This window comes from Pan paniscus, chromosome 6 (assembly GCF_029289425.2).
Source record: "Pan paniscus chromosome 6, NHGRI_mPanPan1-v2.0_pri, whole genome shotgun sequence".
Lineage (NCBI taxonomy): Eukaryota > Metazoa > Chordata > Mammalia > Primates > Hominidae > Pan > Pan paniscus.
The window spans coordinates 145,301,036-145,314,207 of NC_073255.2; the positions used below are offsets into that span (position 1 = coordinate 145,301,036).

At 45.8% G+C, this 13,172-nt stretch overlaps 1 protein-coding gene across 30 annotated transcripts in view; it reads right to left on the bottom strand.

Annotated features, from left to right (window-relative positions):
* NRCAM (neuronal cell adhesion molecule) overlaps positions 1 to 6,005 on the bottom strand; it is a 313,477-nt gene extending 307,472 nt beyond the window's left edge. For 17 of the 30 annotated variants that reach the window (XM_057302942.1, XM_034964815.3, XM_034964813.3 and 14 more), the window contains exon 1: positions 5,527 to 5,721. The gene's annotated coding sequence lies outside the window, so the exon portion shown is untranslated. Of the gene's footprint in view, positions 1 to 5,526; positions 5,722 to 5,953 lie in introns of those variants that run through there. The other 13 variants (XM_057302938.1, XM_057302934.1, XM_057302933.1 and 10 more) reach the window with 5 other exon arrangements.
* Between the last annotated feature and the right edge of the window lie 7,167 nt (positions 6,006 to 13,172).

Here is a 13,172-nt window from a genome sequence, read left to right on the forward strand (position 1 = left end):
ATACCATGAATGTATGCCATCAATGCTGGCTTATCCTGGACTTGGACTACAACACATATGCTCCACAACATCAATTTCTTGCTTTGCACAAAGTATGTAATCAATTAATACTTGTTGAAAACCATATACCTCCATATTAATAAATGTTTAACCAATAAATTAGAAATGCTGTGAATGACTTGTTCAGAATATATAGACATTAATTTACAGCTTTAAAAGATAACAGTGGCTGGGCGTGGTGACTCACGCTTGTAATCTCAGCACTTCGGGAGGCCAAGGTGGATGTATCACCTGAGGTCAGGAGTTGAAGACCAGCTTGGCCAACCTGGTAAAACCCTGTCTCTACTAAAAATACAAAAATTAGCTGGGCATGGTGGCGGGTGCCTGTAATCCCAGGTAATCAGGTGGCTGAGGCAGGACAATCACTTGAACCAGGGAGGCAGAGGTTGCAGTGAGCCGAGACTGCAGCATTGCACTCCAGCCCAAGTGACAGGGCGAGACTCCGTCTTCAAAAAAAAAACAAAGAAAGAAAAAAAAAGTAACAGTGATTGCACTTCACACCTATTAGGATGGCTATTATCAAGAAAACAGAAAATAACAAGTGTTGGAGAAAATGTGGACAAACTGGAACCCCTGCGCATTGTTGGCAGAAATGTAAAATGGTACAGCTACTATGGAAAAGAGTATAACGATGTCTCAAAAAAAAATAGACCTACCATATGATCTAGCAGTCTCATTTCTGGGTATACACCCCAGAGAATTGAAAGCAGTGACTCAGATATTTGTACATCCATGTTCATGGCAGCATCATTTGCAATAGCCAAAAGGTGAAAGTAACCCAAGTATATATGACATACGAATGGATAAACAAAATGTGGCATATACATACAATGAAATATTATTCAGCATTACAAAGGAAGGAAATTCTGACACATGGATCAACCTTGAAGGCACTATGGTAAGCAAAATAAACCAGTTACAGAAAGACAAATAAATACTGTATGATTCCACTCATATGAGGTACTTAGGGTCATCAAATTCATAGATTGGAAGTAGGATGTTTGTTGCCAGGGGCTGGGGGCTGAGGGGTTATGAACTATTGTTTAATGTGTACAGAGTTACAATTTGGGAAGGCAAAAAATGTTCTGGAGAGGTATAGTGGTGATGGCTGCACACAATGTGAATGTACTTAATGCCACTGAAGTATACACTTAGAAATAGTTTAATGGCATATCTTATGTCATATATATTTTACAATAAAAAACTTAGCAAAAACATATTTTAAATAAACATATTGCATTTGCTGCCCCATTTAAAGACAACCTGATAATGAAGGATTTACAGTTGCTGACGCTGAAGGCTGAGCCATTCCCCTATTTCCTTCCTCAGGTAGCCTTCAATTTTAAGAGAAAAAATAAAAATTTGTCAATTCATTTTGGTACATCTTCCTATTCTTAGAAACTTCAGTCAAACTCATAGAAGCAGAGAGTAGAATGGTGATTGCTAGTGGGTAGGGGAATTGGGGAGATGAGATGTTCTCACCACACATACACAAATTAACTGTGTGAGGTGATAGATGTGTTTATTAGTTTGATTGTGGTAATCATTTCACAATGTATACATATATCAAAATATCATGTTGTACATATTAAATGTATACAACTTTTACTTGTCAATTATATCTCATTAATGCTGTAGGGGGGGAAGAAGCTTCAGCCTTTGATCCCAATAGAGGCTGTTTTAAACAGAAGGAGCTTTTCATTTGCCAAGGCAGTAAAATGTTTAAGTAAAATAAGTCACTGGATTTTTGCCCTTAGCATCCAGTTCTCTCCTCTGTCCTCACCTGCCAGGAAGGTTCCTGGAAGGGATGCTTCAGGTAGGGAAGCATAAAATTTTAAGGGAAAAGAATATCTAAATGTATTTAGTAATTTTCAAATCACTTCCTCTTCATCAATCATCGCAACAGCTGAAGACTGAAGTAAAGCAGTCTTTTGATTCAAATGCACAAAACTTCCGAAAGAATATGTTAGAAGCTCTACATTCCAGTTAAATTTGCTATGGGTTACCGAGCTTCTCAGATGGTAGGTACTCTTTGAAAATGAGGATGAGATTCCAATAGCTGCTGATCTATGATGAGAATATAAGGAAAAAGCCTCAGTGCCTCAGTGGTTACCCTTTGGGGTGAGTAATGACTGGAAGGGGCCACAAGAGGGCTTTCTCAGATGTGCATTACACTGTTCCTTGATCTGAGTGCTAGTTAAGTCAATGTGTTCAGTTTGTGCAAGTTCATCGGCTATGTATTTGTGATATGTGAAAAAAATCTCTGTGTGATGAAGTATGTAGCTAGATGATAAAATTAGAATTAATCTTCCCAAGGACAGATATTCTGTTTGGCTCACCACTGTATCCCCACTGCCTGGAACACAGTAAATATTTATTAAGGAATGAAGGAATGAATGAATGAAATCTTTTTAACGGAAAAGCTTCCTGTGGAGTTCCATTCAACAGCTCCTACGTACATACACAATATAATATCTGTAGAGTCTATTTATATTCAATCTGTTACACAGGGAAAATTACATCTGCATGAAAGCATTATTTGAAATGATTCTTGAAATTTTCTACAGCCCAGGTGTATACATTCTCAGGACCCCCTCACACTTCTGAAGCACTTACACCTAGCGATTATTGCCATCGTTGTATTGGCCTCACAGGAAGTACTATTTCCAAAGATGCTTTGCTTTCTATTCACTGTTACCGTAGCATTAACAAAAATGATGTGGTGTAAGGGCAATGGCATTCAGTCCAAAGACCTCATCACTACCCTGCATTATGAGGCTGAGCCCTACTGCAGTTGTTTTGAAACTCGAAGGATTAGTTAGATACAATGTTGCCTGAGTCCTCTAATAGCTCTAAAATTCCTGGATTATGTAAAATGTTTAGCAACTTTCCTGTAATAAAGTAAAAAGAAGGTTGAAACAAGACTATGAGTCAGTAGGATTATCAATGCAAAATAAATCAATTTTTCCAATTGATCAGTTAATTATAATTCTAAAAACTATTCCAGAAATAGCTGATTCCACTTTGGTTCAAATTTTCCTTTTCTACTAGTTAACATGGAGCATCTTCATAAATGCCCCCACATGTTTCTATATATTTAGGAAATAGAATGATTTCCTAAGATTGGATGCTAGGGTCCTATTCAAACTCAACATCCAATGTGAGGAGTAACTCATTTGCAGTCAAAACCGTGTACAAAGGACATTCAGGGCTGGGGACCTTTTCTTTAAAGAAAAAAAAGTTTTACGAAACTTCATGATGTGCCAGGAACATCTATGTAATCACAGAGGCCCTGGTTACTAAGAACAGTTCAGTGACTGCAATGGGTTGGATTGTGGGTTAACAGCCACATACTTAAAAGCTAACAGGAATAAAAGAATATGTAAAGGAGTTACATGGGAATAAAAGGCTATTCCACAATACAGTTCTCTGAATTACAATATTGCCTGCTACTGTGAGTTCTGCAGAGCTCAGAATTAAATGGGCTTGTAATGTATCTCCCTGGTTTTGAACACTCAGTGGTTTAGGTTTCCCCTAAACTGATAAGCCTCCAAAAGGCCACAGTCTCAGTCTTGGATTGTAAAGCACAAGGACAAAAACAATCCCACTCCCCTACTTCCTAGCTGTGTGGCCTTGGGAAAGTTACTTGGTTTCTCTAAGCCTTCATTTCCTAATTTTTAAAATGGGGTTGCTGTGAGAATTAAATGAGATGATACATGTAACATGCGCAGCGCCCAGCACATCTAAAGCTCTCAAAACCGGTTGGCTATCATTACCATTAAAGCAGCAAGTATCAGTTGCCTAACTCCATTTCAGTACTTCAGCAAGTACTGCCATTATTACAATATTTTAACCGCAGGGCATGGTTAGCACAATGCAGTCCCATAAAGCAGCCCAGCCTCCGAGGTTTGTATTCAGAGGTTACTGTTTTCCTTTCCAGGACCACCCCAGGGGGAGCTCCTGGTGCACAACCAATGCTTCCTGCCTCATTACACTTGGCTCCATCTCCTCCTGCAAAAGCCTGGGGCGAGGAAGAGCCCAGTCTCTTAGACCCGCACTTCTGAGCGTTAACCATCTGGGACTCGGAAAGGAAAAGAAAGCTTTCTTCTCAGGACAGTTCTGCGCCGGTGGTAGCCAAGGGCTGGAGCCCCTGGTGCGAAGAAAAGGGAAGAAGAGAGGCGGGGTGAGAAAGAAACGCCACCGCTCGGCGCCCTCCCTCGGTGCCCGCGGCGCAGGGGCCACCCTCCAGCGTACGGGGGACGAAGATGTGGCCGCGGGCGCGGGCGGGAGGGGAGGCGATCCGGGGAAGGAAGTGGCCTGTTCGCCAGCCCCGGGGCCCGGGGAGCCCTCCAGCAGCTCTTGCGGCCCTGAGGACACCGCTTTGGGAGAAATGACGACTCCCTGGCTCACCCTACTGCGACACCCCGTCCCCCTCCGCACTCCAGCAGATGCGGGCCGGGAGTAGCTGAGCTGGCCAACCGCCTGGGACCAGGATGCGGCAGCGCCCACCCGCGCGGCGTGGAGGGGGCCGGGGGCGGCGCTCGGCGCAGATGGCGCTCGCTGCGAGATGGATGCTCCAGGGCGGGTAATCACTCCTGGCTCAACATAGCATCCCGGGCGGAGCGGATGCCAGATCCCACCGCTAAGAGCCTGGGCAGGGAAAGCAATCTTTCCAGGCAGCCCCCAGCCCGGTGCGCCGGCCCCGACAAGTCCCAGCCCTCGGAGGCAGGGCGGGGCGCAGGGACTCCCGGGACCCGCACCTGTAAGGCCGACAAAGCCCCCGCAAGCGCCCCACCCCTCTGTCCTCCGTGTCTCTCTCGTTCCGCCTCGATTCCCCGAGCCCTCTCCAGGCAGCGAGAGTGGAGAAGCGAAATCGGCCTCGCCCCCTGAACTCCGCGGTCAGCACAGGTGTACGCACTTCCGAACAAAGCCCACGCCCAGACGTGTCCGCAGGGGCCGAACAGGCACACGCCCGTGCGCTCCCGGCCCGGCACCCGCGCTCCTCGCCCCGCCGGCACTGTGGCGCGACGCCCCGCGCCTCCGTGTCCAAGCCCGGGAAGCCGCCGTGCCGGGCCCGCAGGCTCTCCATGCCCAACTGCCCACGAGCAAGAGCTCTGGGCAGGGCTTCCCGGAAGGCGTGGGGTGCGGGCGCGGAGCAGAAGTTGGCCACAGACCGGAGGGGGTGGTGGGTGCCGGCGCTGCTGGGTTTCAGCTGTGCCTTCACCCAAGCGCAGGTCCCCCTGCTCCCTCTCGGCGCCCGCGGCAGTGTCGGGGGCCTGCAGGGGAGAAGGGAGTTGGAGATCTGCTTTGCCCCTCCTGCAGCGCTGCCAGCCCGGTGAGCGCTCGGCTGAACCCCGCGGCGGTGTCCCAGTGACAACGCAGCAGCCTCGCGCGTCCTCCTCCGCTCCAGCCGTCACCCCCGAGCAGGACCCAGTGTCACTGCCAGACGCGCAAGGAGCTACTTACGTTCTCGCGCCGCGCCCTCCGCTCAGCTCTGGCGCGACTGCCCAGGACCCTGGACCGCCGGTGTCCTCCGTTCTCGACGAAGCTATCCCCTCTGGCTGCTCCAGCCAGGCGGCCCCTGCGCCGTCCCCCGCGCCCGCGCGTCTGAGGCTCGGACTGCGGCGCGCGTCCGTCAGCGACCCTGGCGAAGCGAGGCTGGCCCCGCGCCGGCGCGCGCCCCCGCCGCTCCCGCCCTCTCTGCTCCCCCTCCCCGCGCCGTGCTCTTGCCCCTCCCGGCTCCCCTTAGCGTCCTCCCGTCCCCCTCCCCCGCACTCCCCCCGGGCGTCCTCCGCCTCTTCCCCTCCTGGCCAACCCCCTCTTGCCCTGCTGCTGCGACGGCAGCGAATGGGCTCCAGCCGCCGGCGCCTCGAGGGACTGGGTGGCCCCTCACCTGAGCGGCCGCCCCACCGCCAACCTCCGTCAGCCTGCGAGCGCGTGTGGCGGCGTGGGTGGGGGTGCGGGGACGGAGGGCGGGAGTGTTCCGGGGCTAGGATGGCTGGGATTTAGCTACAAAAGATGTTCCAGAAAATGGGTAGTTTTTGAATGCCACTCTCATGGGTTTAGCTTTCTGTGGGAGGTCTGTGGTCTTCTAGTTTTTTCTTTTTTAAAAAGCACTTTCTTCGAAATTCATCAGTTGGGGTGGTTGAGATTGGGTGAGTGGTTTTGGGGGTTTTGTTTTGTTTTTGCAACCGTTCTTTCCAAACACTCCCCGCCGCCCCCCCCCGCCCCCAGAAAAAAGAGCTGTTAGCATAAGGCAGATGCTATCTATCCGCGGTAGAAATTGGGTCTTCTGGTCCCAAGGAATAGGGTTAGTTCGGATTTGCTTATTTACAAATGTGGGAGTATTATGGAGATTTTTTTTTTGGCAATGTAAATCGAGAATTAAGATTTTCCAACTGTATAGTATTTGAGTAAACACACTGCTTGCTGCATAGTTCAGGCTCCGAAGCGCACGTCTCCACTCTACCCTGGATGGTGTTCAGGATCCTTAGCCTGACCCTTGGGTCCTCCGTAATTTACTCCGGTCGGCACACAAATTACTTGTCTGCTGGGTATCACCTGACTTGACCACTTACAGCAGGCTCCAGCTCTTAGTGAGCTCGGCGGAGCCTTGATTCCTTCAGTTCTCTAATTCAGGAAAACATTTTCTGAGCTCCTCACCACCCCACCCCACCCCACCTCACCACCTCCTCCACCCCCAGCCTCCAAGGTGCTAGGGCAAGATTCAGGAATGAAAGAGAAACAGGTTCATCCTTCAAGGTCTTGACTACCCCAGTGGTCTGTTCTAACTTCAATTTGAACTTGCCCCGTCAGCTCACAGCATCTGCATGCAAGTGAGCAGCCTTCTTTTCCTTCTCCTTCTACTGCCATCCTCTCCTCCTTCTCCAGCCAAATGTGCTCTGGCCTCACAGAGCCTCCCTCGGTTCCTGAACCAGCATGATGTCTGGCTGCTGGGTCATTGCACAAGTTGTTTCCTCAGTCCCATCAGTGGTTCTTCTGACTCTAGTCTTTACCCAACTGCCATTCAGGTGGTACCTTGCACCTCTCAACTAATTGTCCAAATTTTCCTCTAAAATACCTTCCACCCCGCAAAAAAAAAAAGATTCCATGATCCCCCTACTTGAAAGTCTGGGCTGGTGGGCTGGTTCTCTATTGCCTACAAAGTAAATTCCACATCTCCCGGTGTGCCTCTTTACAATCTGCTCCTAACTTACCTCTCCATTTTCCATAACTCTAAGCCTCTGCATGTGAGGTTCCTCCTAGCTAGAATATTGGTCCATCTCTTTTTCATTTGGCAAACTCTTGTTCATCCTTCAGAGCCTTACTTGGTTGTTACCTCCTCTGTAAGGACTATTATAATAGTGCTGGTCACCTTTTAATGATCTGTTTGCATGTCTGACTCCATAAAATTTCACTTCTTTGAGGACAATTTGTCTTATTTATTTTTGTGTAACCACATTTCTCATCAATACAAAGGAAGCCACAGATAACCATAATCAACTCTCACTGCCCCATCATTTTGCCCTGTGTAAAGGACTTGAGGCCCCTCCGTTCCTTCCCCACTGCAGTAATTGCTGAGAATCCTGGGGTTGTCTTGCCTGTCCTTCCCATGTCCTTCTACTTCGTACTCTGGTTTTCCAAGATTGCCCCTCACCCCGGCCACTGTGAAACATTGATTTCTGGTCCACATTATTTTCCAGTGAATGCCACAGGGCAAACCTGTCAAGTGGGAAAATGACACCCTACTCTCTTCAGTTCTTGCCCTGGTTCTGTGTAGTAATTTATCCCCCGGGCACTAAAGCAACTTTGCTTGTGTCTTCCTGTGTTACAATCTCATAAAGACCCTCTTTAAACAGCTCCTTGAACTTCTGCTTAGAATTGTTCTTTCTCTTCAGGCTCCAGTCCTGGTCTATGAAGCCAGGTTGAGGCAGATGATATTTGGTCCTGGTGAAGTCCAGGTTAGTCCTGATGCCTGGGAGACTACTTAGGCTATTGGGGGTTGCTGAAAGAATAAGGACATGAATAGAATCTCTCTCTTTTTTTTCATGTGAGTGATGATTTCTCTAGGTATAGTTTCCCTTACCTTTACAGGTAGAGTAACAATACTTAATACATAAGGTTATTGTAAGAAAGCACTGGACAGTATCTAGGACATAATAGGTGCTCAGCAAATTCTAGTTTAAACAGTAATTATTTGATAAGATGTCTGTAATGTAAATACATGCTTGAATAAAAAGTACAAAGCCAGAAGAGAAAAAGCTCTGGAGAAGATAGGAACCACGTTGATAGTACAAAACAAAAATTAAAATTAAGTAATTTGGGGCTGGGTACGGTGGCTCATGCCTGTAATCTCAGCACTTTGGGAGGCTGAGAGGTGGGTGGATCACCTGAGGTCAGAGTTCGAGACCAGCCTGGCCAACATGGTGAAACCCTGTCTCTACTAAAAATTCAAAAGTTAGCCACACGTGGTGGTGTGTGCCTTTAATCCCAGCTACTGGGGAGGCTGAGGCAGGAGAATCACTTGAACCCAGGAGGCAGAGGTTGCGGTGAACCGAGATCACACCACTACACTTCAGCCTGGGCGGCAGAGTGAGACTCCGTCTCAAAAAACAAAGTAATTTTGATACTACATAATAATTGTAATAATATAAATTTATTATATAGTTCTGATTTCCAGCTTATTACTTCAACTGCACTGCAGCTCTAAATTGCTGGGGATTCGTCTCCTGAGAGAATGAGCAACAGGAAGAACAAACTGAGGCTTCAAGAGGAGCTGAAATGAAGGGAGTATGGGAGGTGGGGATAGAAAAATGTTCTACAATTAGAAAGATGGCGGTGTGGGCAAATAGACTTTCTAATGCAGTCTGTCTGATCTGCTTGGTCATGCATGAGGCAGTCTGATTTGGTTGCACTTTGCTGGTGATACCCACAACTTGCCTCCTTACCCTAACTGCTGCTATCCCTTTCCCATCCCTAAGCCTTATCCTCTCCCTATTACCAAGCCTCACTCCATCTTCAAACCCAGCTGAGGACTAGGAATAAGGTCTGTGTCCTCATCATGTGATAATAATAGAATTATTATTATTATTTTCATTTATTAACTCATTTATTCTGACAAAAATTCCATTCAGTAGGCACTATTATCATCCCCCTTTTAGAAAATAAGGCAAAAAAAAGTTAAGTAACTTGCAGAGGTCACACAGCTTATCTGCAGAGATGAGATTCAAGCCCCGCATTATGACTCCAAAGTTAAGTCTTAACCAGTCATTGTGCCATGCTGTCTATCAATGACAACACACCAAAAGTTTCATTGTTTTGATAGACACATCAGAATGTCACTGTGTTAAAACAGCTACATCAGAAAGTCATGGAGCCCCCCAGTGGTACCTGCAGTGAATATGTTTTAGCCTTTCTCTTTTCCTCTACTTCTGCAGTCCTGTCTCTTTTTCTCAGAGTTCTCCCTCCCCTCTTTTCATCTTCCACTTTTTTTTTTTTTAACACCTTGCCTTATTTTCCATCTCCATTTTCTTAATCCACATCCATGCTGCAGGCCTCCCAGGGGAGGCAGTACCATTGGTCCTGTCCTAAAACCTAATGTTAAATTCAGCAAAACCTAACATGGACCCAGCAATGCTAGTAATGAGCCTGTTGCCTTGCTATAAAATGAAAGAATTGGACTAAGTGAGCACAGAAATCCTTTTTCAGCTGTGTCATTTTTTTTGATTCTGGTGGTAACCAAGAGCATTTTTTTGGGCTCCTCTAGTAAAACTCAGATAAAACCTGGCTGAATTCTGGTAAGAATGACTGAAGCACTAAAAAAAAAAAAAAAAAAAAAAAGAAAAGAAAAGAAAAAAAAAGTTCCTGTCATAATATAACAGGTTTTTTGCTAGAAGAATGGCTTATACCAGTGTCATCATTATCTTAATATAATAGGTTAGGCTGAGCAACGTGCATTAGATTTCTGACAGGCATGTGAGAAATGTAGGTATTTTTGTTTGTTTTTTGAGACAGCGTCCCACTCTGTCCCCCAGGCTTAAGTGCAGTGGCGTGATCTCAGCTCACTGCAACCTCCGCCTTCTGGGTTTAAGTGATCCTCCTGTCTCAGCTTCCCGAGTAGCTGCAAATGTAGTAATTTTTAAAGCCTTTCTGTTTGAAAGGGTATTATAACCCAATATTGTCCAAAAGCATAGTTGTTATAATGGGAGGCTTTCTAAACTGGTTCCCAGTGACATTCTCCTCCTGGTATTCTTCCTTATGTGAAATCTCCTCCCCTTGAGACCAGACCTACTGACTCCATTCTAACTATCAGAATATGGCAAATGTAGTGGGATGTCACTTCTTCTATTGGATTACAAATCACTCTGGTTTCTGTCTTGCTGTCTTGCTCTTTTGCTTGCTTGCCTGCTGCCCTGTTGTAAGCTGCCATATGGAGAGGAGAGGTTCTCATGACAAGGAACTGAGGAGATCCTGTGGCCAACAGCCTGTGAGGAACTGAGGTTCTCAGTCCATCAGCCCAAAAGCATCTGAATCTTGCCACAGCTATATGAATGAACTCGAAAGCAGATATGGTGCTGGATAAAGTAGCAACTGTAGGACAGACGAGACATCGGTATGACTTGACCAAAGTTAACCTCAGCAGCTCTTAGCTCCATACCCCAGGGTCACACTGAGCTCCTAGAGCCAGGCTTGGGTTCACCCTTCACTGTACTCTACCAAGAGCTGGTCCTTTTTCCTCTTGGAAAAGGTCTCGCTGGGCCATACCTCTTGCAGACTCACAGTGGGTGATTTATTACTCACTATGGATTAGGATATGTGCCTATGTATTTGTAATATATAAATAATAGGATGTGCAGTTTCATATGTCACCTGATCAGTAAGCAATGGAAAGTTTCCACAGATGCAAAACACCAATTGCTCTCCCATGCTTCTCCTCACCATCTGCCACACCGCCGCAGAATTCTATTTGCCACTCTGGTGCCATTTGGGCACGTGTCAGAACCCAGAAATTTGAAACCCATTCCTTGCCTGATGCTTAGCAACACAGCATCCCTACACCTATTGAAAATATGTAATGCTCAAGCAATTGGAGGAAAATGTGACCTTAGTGGCTGCTATATGTGGATTTCTTCTCTACTTATGAGTCACTAAGACCTTCTGCTTGGCTCAACCCACCCCCATGCTTGGGGAACCAAGTTGGAAAGAGGAGGAACATTTTCAGCGATAATAACCATGTTCCTGTAGCCAATTTCTCCATCTGTTCCTACAGTTTCTGTCTACAAGAATGTACAAAGGTTTTGCTGCATAGATTTAAGACTAGCCAAGGTCAGTGTGCAATCAGCCATTGCAGATGAGGTCATCAAGGACAGGGAATTGCAGCTCTGGAAAACAGATGCTGAGAAACACGCTGATATGTGCCCTTCCTGTCTGGCTTAAGGGGGAAACAGACAACAGGTACAATGAAGACGAATTCACTGTGGAGGGAAGAAAGGAAGCGGCTTCAGAAATAATACTCGAGTATAAATGAATGATTTACTCAAAAGCTTTCTTATTTGGCTGTTTTGTTGCATTTTAAAACAGAAAAGCGATCTTAGATTAGTGCACACTGACATTCTACTGTTTATATTTTAAGCATCAATTTAAATTTTACTTTAAGTTTTTCAATATATTTTTGAAATTGTGGTAAAATACACATAACAAAATCTTCCATCTTGGCCGGGCCTGGTGGCTCACGCCTGTAATACCAGCACTTTGGGAGGCTGAGGCGGGTGGATCACGAAGTCAGGTGTTTGAGACCAGCCTGACCAACATGGTGAAACCCCATCTCTATTAAAAATACAAAAATTAGCTAGGTGTGGTGGTGTGTGCCTGTAATCCCAGCTACTCAGGAGGCTGAGGTAGGAGAATCGCTTGAACCCGGGAGGCAGAGGTTGCAGTGAGCCGAGATCGCGCCACTGCACTCCAGCCTGGGCAATAGAACGAGACTCTGTCTCAAAAAAAAAAAAAAAAAAACAACTTCCATCTTAACCATTTGTAAGTGTACAGTTTAGTAGTGTTGAGTATATTCACATTGTTATGCAACCATCACTACCTTTTATCTCTAGGATTCTTTTTATCTTGTGAAATTGAAACTCTATACCCACTAAACAACAAACTCCACATTCCCCTTTTCCTTCAGGCTCTAGTAACTACCAATCTACTTTATTTCTCTATGGATTTGACTACTCTAAGTCCCTCATATAAGTGGAATCATACCGTATTTGTCTTTTTGTGACTAGTTTATTTCGCTTAGCATGATGTCCTCAAGGTTCATCCATGTTGTTGCATGTGTCAGAATTTCATTTCTATTTAATAATATTCTATTGTACATATCTATCACACTTTGTTTATCCATTCATCTGTTGATGGACACTTAATTGCTTTCACCTTTTGGCTCTCATGAATAATGCTGCTATGAACATGGGGTTATGAATATCTTTCTGAGATCCTGCTTTCAATTTTTGGGGATATGTATTCAAGGTGAGATTGCTAGATCATATGGTTATTCTCATTTTTTTTAGAAAACTATTGTTTTCCATAGTGGCTGCACCATTTTACATTGCACACCAACTCTGCACAAGGGTTCCAAATTCTCCACATCCTCGCCAACACTTAATATTTTGTTTTGTTTTTGGAGAGTAGCCATCCTAATAGATGCAAGGTATTAAAATATTTTTAAATGTCAAAAATTCACAAGATACAAGCAAATTCAGTATTTTAGAAAGCCCTGCTCTACCCTGGACCCTGTGCTTTAAGAAAGCCCTGTTCTGACTCTCCTAGAGGTTATGCTACCATCTCCTCCTTCTAGAACATATCTGGGTACCTAGGATCCAAGAATTCTGTTGGGACTTGCAAAAGCCCCTTCCCCACATAACAGACAGTGGGCTGCTCTGCTGGTATACACAACAGAAAGCCTCATAGACAGCTGATGCAAGGGTGTGGGGGTGGTTTGCAGGATGTTGATATAACTTGCTTGTGGGTTGGAAAGTTCACCCAAGCTTACTTGAAGCCTTTGAAGGCTCAGGACTAAGTCGGGTGGGCCATGGGCTGGGTGTTTCCATGTCACCACATTC